At 36.1% G+C, this 8,261-nt stretch overlaps 1 long non-coding RNA gene across 1 annotated transcript; it reads left to right on the forward strand.

Annotated features, from left to right (window-relative positions):
* The first annotated feature begins 3,354 nt into the window (after positions 1–3,354).
* LOC142078739 (uncharacterized) lies at positions 3,355–3,945 on the forward strand. The gene is made up of 2 exons (XR_012672338.1): positions 3,355–3,392; positions 3,812–3,945. It is a non-coding gene; the product is annotated as an uncharacterized LOC142078739 (long non-coding RNA).
* The last annotated feature ends 4,316 nt before the right edge of the window (positions 3,946–8,261 follow it).

Below are 8,261 nucleotides of genomic sequence, written 5' to 3' on the forward strand. Positions count from 1 at the left end.
ACATAGGTACAATATCCACAATTTTTAATACTGCTTTACCTCAGTAGCTAAATAATCACACCGGAGTCAGTGACTTCTGTGTTTTGGGTGAGCTGAAAAATCTCCCTTAAACAAACTCCAACACTTTCCTTCTTTGATCGAGTAGACATTTCAACTTTATTACTTGCTAACAAGGAAGTATCTTTTCTCTGTGAAAGCAAAGAAAAATTACCGTTATCAAAATCTGTTCATTCTATTTATGGGCTGTATTTGTAGCCGGCTGATTTTTGCATAATGCCATTTGAAATTATCCATTTAACAATGATGGATGATACAACTGCGTTGCTTTCCCTCCACTTTGTAACTGATCTGTCTACTTATAGATTGCATTGGACATGTTGCTGATGCTTTATTTGTAAAACTCACTCACATATGTGAGAAATTTGTCCGTTGAGTCTTACTGACTTCAGAGAGGCTTCTCAGATAAGTAAATGTATTCCTGTATATAAGCAAAAGCAGCCCAATCTGTAAAAAACATAGGAACGTGGAGCGAAAAGGACAGGGAATATTACGAGGTGTGTTAAGTGAATTAGAATTTAAGCAGTTGAACCAGGACTGCATAAAACGTAATCTGGTAAGATGTTCTGAATGCTTCAATTTAAAAAGTTGCAGTCTTAAATTGCCATCAAAATGCTTCATATTGCTTTTTTATATTTCTTAACTATATTTTACGTTTGATACAAAAATAAATATCACGAGAAAAATTTAACTTTAACATTTGTAATATTTTGCTTAATTATCAAATTTTACAACAGCTGTGAAGTGTGAGTCCGGAGTTGAAGTTTGTCAACAAATTAATTAACCAGTAAAAGTTTCTGTGGGCTTTGTTAGTGGTTCAGTGTAGCAGGTGAAGGCGATGGGAACTTCAGGAGATACCCAGGATGCGGGTGACGGGCCTGACGGAAGCCGGGGTCAGCTGAACTGCACTGCCTAAAAGTTTGTGCAGCGAAGCATTGTATTTTGGGAGGCACTAAAATATACACGGCGCTCTTTTCTTTGCTGTGTGTTGGCAGACGTCTATAAGTCATGAAGATGACCTCCATCTTCCAAAGAGAAGGAAAGCTAGAAATGAAGACACATTTCTGTTATCAGTCTGCTGTGGGTCGTAAGTTGAACTGGTGTTACATTTTCCTCTGAAAGCCGCGTAGCCTTGACACGGTGTTTAACAGTGTTAAGCTTATTGCTGCTGAGCTAAACATGTCTGAAGCGAACGATGACCCTCACGTCTTTGCGATAGCAAAATGTCTCCCTGATGTGATCCCTCAGACTTGGAGCATTAAGTTAATTTTCCCCTGGATTTCTGAGCTGCCTCCTTTTTACCCGGCGGAGAGCTTGTGAAGAATACAGCTTCTGACCGAATGACAGAACGTGGAGGGTGAAATTAGATGTATTCAATTAGAAGATGACAAAAAGCCTATCTAAATATCTGTCAGGATGCTACTTATGGGATGTAGTGTCCAGCCCGGGAAGTGAAAGGAGGCCACTCTCGGGACTTAATAGTCTGGGGAGGAAATGTGTAAATCATCCAGATTCTTTATGGGCTTGGAGAGTATAATTGAGGGTATCGAGTGGGCTGCTATGCTTCCAGGGCTGGTGATCCCTCTCCTGTAATCTCAGATTAGTTCTTTTCTTGTATTCACTTAATACAGAATTAGCCGTAACAAAGTTTTCTGGACCACTTGAGTAAATAGTGTTGTTATCTGACTGCTAGAGGATGGATAATGCAGTGGTTTATGGGGGGTATTGAAAAAAGAGGCACTCCGCCTTCTCCACAATTAAAAAAAACCCGCCACAAAACAAACGAACGAAACCGCAAAGCCACAAAACCCAAAGAAACAAAAAAACCAGGGCATATGTGTCGCCTGTGAGATGGTCGGGTTTGGACCCGAAGGTTTACTGGTTTTCCAGAGGACAGAGAGATGTTCTTGAAAACTGACATTCAGAATTAGTAGTCAGTTAAACAGAAAGAGATAGAGATATGCAACTCAGTTTGGCCACATCTGTTTATCTGTAAATTAAATTTATAGCAACTTTTTAAAGAGACCAAATCCCTTGTAATTTCCTGCTCAGAAAGTTTTAATTACGAAAATAAAAATTTTAAATGCAGCAGATCATGTTGACCTTTTTTTTTTCCATTTCTGTTATAGCAGTTCAAGGGAGAATGTGACTATGATAGGGTTAATCCAGCTACATAAAAATCCATGCTGTGTATGATAGTAGTAAAGCTTGTGATCCCTTGATCTTTGATTAGATCCAAGCTAGTAAATATCTTGTGTTTAATCAGAATGAGTTGTTCTGCATGTAGTATAAGTCACCTTCACAGATGGGATGTAGCAGCAGAGTTGTTTGTGAATATTTGTTTTAATCTTTTCCAGAGCAAGCACGCTTTATGTTTCTTTGTTGTAAATCAGATTCAAGCAACTAAAGACCAGCATGAAGGAAAGACATTTACTTGCAGTCAGGAATAGGACAGTGTGGGAACCTTTCTTCCTTTTTAATGAAAAATTTAACTTACTAGATTCTTAAAAGGTATTTTATACTATTCCATAAACATAACTAACACACCGTGGCTGCTTTTTTAGGCTGGGATGCAAATATCTTTATCTAGAATTTCATCTTAAACTGTTCATACACATTTCTAGCTTAGGAGACTATAAACATACGGAGACTAAGATTTATTATGGTAAATGTTCAGCCTCTGTTATTATTCTATATTTTAAAGTATTTAGTTAGAATGGTAGCTGGTCGGTGTGCTGGTAAATGGAAATTCTTAAAACGTTATCTGTAAGGCTAGTTGTTTTGTGTGGTATGTCAGCGTCCTATTTACCTAAATCTGTCATAATTGCCTTCCGATACATCTTCCTCTGACACGCCAAATATTGAAAATGAGAGGACCCTTTGCTGGGAGATTTTCTACCGAATGTCATTTTTCTGCGTTCGTAACTTGATGGTAATAACTGGACGACCTGTAGTTAAATGCATCTCAATTTCTCTCACTTATTTTTCCTAATCACCACACAGAGCCTTCTGTGCTCAGTGGTGTGATTAGATTTAACCTGCCATCATATCTGAAGAACTTTCTGTACGACATATTATACATTGCAAGAATTATATATGTAGATGGTGGGTCTAAGTGTAATATATAAATAGATACAAAGATGAGTTGCTCTCATGCCGAAGTTAATTCCTGATGATTTTTTTTTCTATGTTTAACAGGAAGACTGGAGAGCCTCCGCTAATAAATGGCTGGATTCCTTACCTTGGGAAGGCTTTGATTTTTAGAAAAGATGCTTTCAAATTCTTACTGGATCAGCAAAAGAAACTTGGAGATATTTTCACTGTACATATTGCTGGTGAGAAATATTTTAGTATTTCTCTTGATTTTTTCCATCAGTGAGGCTAAATACTAATTCAAATGTTTAGTTTAGTATCTTCCTTAACCAAAAACATCTTTGTGTAGCTTAGGCCAACAAAAATTACTTAAATTAACATATATTGTATGCATAATAAGTATCCATAGGATATAATTACGAGCATGTGGATTTATATACAGCTATAGGTATATATGCATATTGACAGAATTTGTAGACATGTAATGTATGAACATAGATTTTGCCAGCACATTTAATTGTGTATTGTTTTTTTTTTTCCTAAAGAAGGGAGAACTAACATCATCTTGACACCGCACAGAAAAATATCAGATTAAATTTAGAAAACACTTAAGAAAAAAAGTGCAGAATATGTTCTCACACATTTTACAACTGGTTGACAGGAACACAAGGGAATGAATGACACATTGACTCAGTGATACAATCAGGACTGGAACACAGAAACTTCCCGTTGCCAGCCTCTTACTCTGATCATGCTTGCTGAAAATAACAATATAATAAAATATGATACAACCTTGCTGCTTTCTGTATTTATAGCTGTATTACTATACTAGCTTGAATACAAACATTTGAGTTCATGTAGACACTTAGCTGTAAAAGAAAAACATAGAATGAAACTGGAATCTTGAATGAAACTTAAATATATAAATTTACATATATATATATACACACACACAGATGTACTTTTTACTAAAATAAATTTAAAATTCAGTATTTTCCTCTGTTCAGAAAAAGGCAAACTCTTCTTAGTGTAGGTGGATGTAATGGATCTTTTGCCCCTTTACATGCTGATATCCGTGTTCAAATGATCAACTTTAGAGTTAAGTCTATCTCGTTTTTAGCTATTCCTGTATTTTTAGGGAGTTTCAAATAAAAATGTAAAGTATAAAGTTTGCTTTGTAATTTCATGGCAGTAGCATTAGCTTTATAATTCCATATAAGTAATATTTTGCAATAAAAATTATTTTTTTCTTCAAAAGTCAATTAATTAAATTGCAAGCCGTATGTTTAATTAATAAAATTTTTTTTTCCTCTTACCAAATCTGTTCTTTTTTATCTTTGGAAGAGCATTTTTACTGCTATTAAATGTGTGAGTTTTTTACTCATTCAGGGTTTTTTCTTTGGAAACTGGTATGCTCAGATTTTTTTCCATCTTGAAAGTGAGTTTGACACATTACAAGACCAACTTTTGTTGAAATACAATCTTTTTTATTGTTAATGTATATTCACACTGCATACAGTTGTGGCTTCTTACGAATAGATATTAATAATTATAATTCAGAGACTACCTTAATACATTCATAAAACCAGATACAGTCATACTTAAGAATCCTTATTGTGTTTAATCAAATATTTATTTCTCTTTCACCTCTTTATTATTTTATGCAAGACTATGTTTAGAGATTTGTGTGTTTAAGCAATCTACGAGTGTAATTTAGTTTCACGAATTTCTGTTTGCATGGTAAACAAAATTCCATTTCAGCTTGTCTCCCTGAGTTCAGGTATTTTGAGGAAGCCTTCCTTGATAGAGACTGAGGTAAATGGAGTGAGTTCTGGGTATCATTTCAGCCTGATGCAGGGAAATCTTTGATTTTGTGAATTTGTCGTATCAGAGATACCACTTCAAGTTCTCTTTTTTCGGTATAAAAATACTGACCATCAAGACTTCACTACGGAGAAACAGTTTGTCATCCACAAGTCAAGGAAGAAGCCGAAGCTAGTTAGTACCTCCTATCATGTCCTGATCCAAAGACGTACAGAATTTCTATATGTCTTACTGATTTGACAAAGATGATGTTTATACGTTCGGCAAACATAGTGTAGCCTGCTGTATATGGACTATCATTACTTTACCCCCCTGGTGGGTGTCTAAAGGTCCTGTCAAAAAATTCTATCAATATATATTGTTCTAATTATTGGTTCTCAAACTAGTTCATTTGGAAAATGCGGAACGATGCTTGGAGTTTCTGGCGTTGCCCCGTACCGGTAATGCGATTTCGCTGATTGTACTTTCCCATGTGATGAGCAAATGATTGTCATCCCTTAAAGTCGCAAGGGACATGGATGTCATCTTAATAAAGAAATTAAAAAGCACATCTTTCTATGAGAAACAATGTAAATTCCTGACCTGTCGCAGAAAATAGTTCTCTAATTGGTTTTGTGTGGTGGTGCAGCAGAATCGTTTTCCCCAAACGTCACGCCGGCGAAGCACCACTGTACATCATTGTCAGCAGTTCAGCAGAATCTCCCTAATAAGAGGACGATTACGTAAATGCGATAGTCTTCAAAAAAAAAAAAGATAAAAGAAAAGAATAGGGAGGGGAAAGACAGAGAGAGAGAGAGAGTCTGTGGTGTTGAGGTGATCATACTTCCCAAGCCAACCTCTCTGCTTGTTAAGGGTCAGCAACGTAGGCAGACGGCTAGGTAAGAACTTAAAGAGCTTGAAACAGTTTTGTCATTATTTCCCAGGATTAAACTTTGTCTCCTTTTCCTGACAAGTTATTAGGAATGATACCGAACCTTACAACACTCTCTCTGAGACTAACTCAACTTTTAATAAAATAATCTTAGGTTTTTTTACTAAGCACACGCCTTTTCGAATACTGCTGCTAAGTCATTCTTTTCTTGTAAATCATGATACACCTCCAGTAACATATCACATTTTTCTCTCTTAGGCAAAAGGTAATTTACATTAACTCCTTACCAAGCTGAAGCCTGCTGCAAGCTTTACTGAAATAACATCCATCATTTGATGCCATCTGAAATGCTTGTCTTTCATCATTAGCATTAAAAAGCTCCAGAATGCATTATTAGAGTAATTTCTTAACTATCATACAAATACTGGCTTCTGTGCTCGGATTTACCAAAGTTGACAATTTTCATATTTTCCACATCAATCTTCTATTTCTAGAAGACTGTATAAACTAAAGGGAGATAACCAGGCTATTTGCAGCATGGGTGTCATGCAGATTGAAGGATTGGATGGGAAAATATGAATTCTCTATATCCATATTAAAAAAAAAATCAGAGGGCTTTTTACAGAAAGAAGCATACCTCTTTTATTTTGTCTTTTTTCTACGGTACTAAATAAAATAGCTCAGTGACTTAAACTATTGGGATTTGGAGTGTGACATTTCTGTATGGACATGTCTACTTAGTTTTTTGTGTTGAAGGATTTTTTTACAATCTAACAAGGAAAGGCTTGGTCCCCAGCGGTTTCTGTATAAATACCTTCAATATTTAAGGCTTCCTGATTTGTGGAGTGTGTGATATGCCTCCACTTTTGGCTGATCTGGCATTTACCTTTACCAGTACTCTGATGGAAACTCATGAGCATCAAGATTTTGGTTCGGTTTCAGAAAAGGCTACTTTTAAGAGGTGGTTCTTGGCATTAGCTGCAATGGAAAGGCATGGGAGGGGAGGGGGAAAGCTGCATTTTAAAATACCGAATATTAACTGGTAGCTTCAGGAAAGATTTGCATTTATTGGTCTCTGACACCAGCAGGGACAATCAGTGGGAAGAGACCTCATCAGGGACAACGTCAGGATTTAAAAAGCAAAATTAAGAACCATATTGACACTTAAAAAATTTAAAATCATAACTTGAGGTGAGAAAGTTTGTTCCAGTTCGGATGTTTGCTGCTCATGGTAGAGGGGCATGGTTTTGTAATTAGCAATCTGTTCCTGTATGGAAGAGACTGGGGTAACCAGTGCAGTCGCACAGTGCATCTGTGTGCGAGTACGACTGTAATTGCTAAAGGCTCCCGTACCCACTTTCACAACAACAACTTACTAACTGCAGTTAATTAGCTCTAGATTTTAGTCTTTTTCTAATTAAAAGATCCAAAGTTAGATTCTCGGGGAGGTACGTAAACAAGCTGCCTTTGTTGTAGAGGGGTTCCACTCTTCTTACTATATAGACCTTTACTAAATGTGGTAGCAAAAGTATTTTGCTTTATGTGTTTATATATATTGTTGACTTGCATTGATGTGGTCTGGAGCCTGAACTGATTCTACAAAATGGATTATATTTTGGTACATACTTACTTTTTGCTACCAGGAACCTGATGAGAATAATAAAAATCAGGATCTGTGATATTCTGTTTTGCAGAGATTTTTTTTTCAAAGTACGTGCTAGTGTTGCGTGAATTTTGATTTAAAATTATTGCTGAAATAGTTTGTTTGTCTGAAAACTCATTTGCTGAAAATCATTTTCTTACTTAAAAATGATAAGAATTGATGTGCGTTTGCTAAGTGTCTGATTAAAGATCACAAAGAAACTCATATTTTGCATCAGAAATAAGCAGATGGTGGACAGATGGTTTAAATTAATATTAATTAAAAATCTTAACTTAAATTGTTTACCCTGTAAATGCAAAGTTAGGAAGCCAGCTTTCATCTTTAGGGTTAATAACACTCCAAATCTATTTATTAAAAATTGCTCCAATGGGCATTCTTTCCAAGCTTTGATCGCAAAGATGGTAGCCTCAATAAAGAGCATGACAGTGGGTGAAAGCTGGAAAGAGAGTGCAATTCTAGGACTCTTAACAAAGATCCCACAGAGGTCGAGACTAAAAATTCCTGACAGCCCCTCTGGTCTGGAAGGAAGAAATGGTCAGAAAAGAGGACTGGGAATTCAGGATCGCTTTTTCATGCCGGTTTCTTCATATATGTATTCTTTTAAAAGGAATTTACATCTATGATTTGTTATGTTACAGTAAAGCAAACTCTAAGAGTATCTTAAAAACCTTCACACACTGTTGACAAAAGGGGGTCAAATTCTGTCTCGACTTATCCCTTGTCTTTCCTTACTGGTTCGCTGGGATTGCAGTG

The sequence above is a fragment of the Calonectris borealis genome, chromosome 2 (assembly GCF_964195595.1).
Source record: "Calonectris borealis chromosome 2, bCalBor7.hap1.2, whole genome shotgun sequence".
Lineage (NCBI taxonomy): Eukaryota > Metazoa > Chordata > Aves > Procellariiformes > Procellariidae > Calonectris > Calonectris borealis.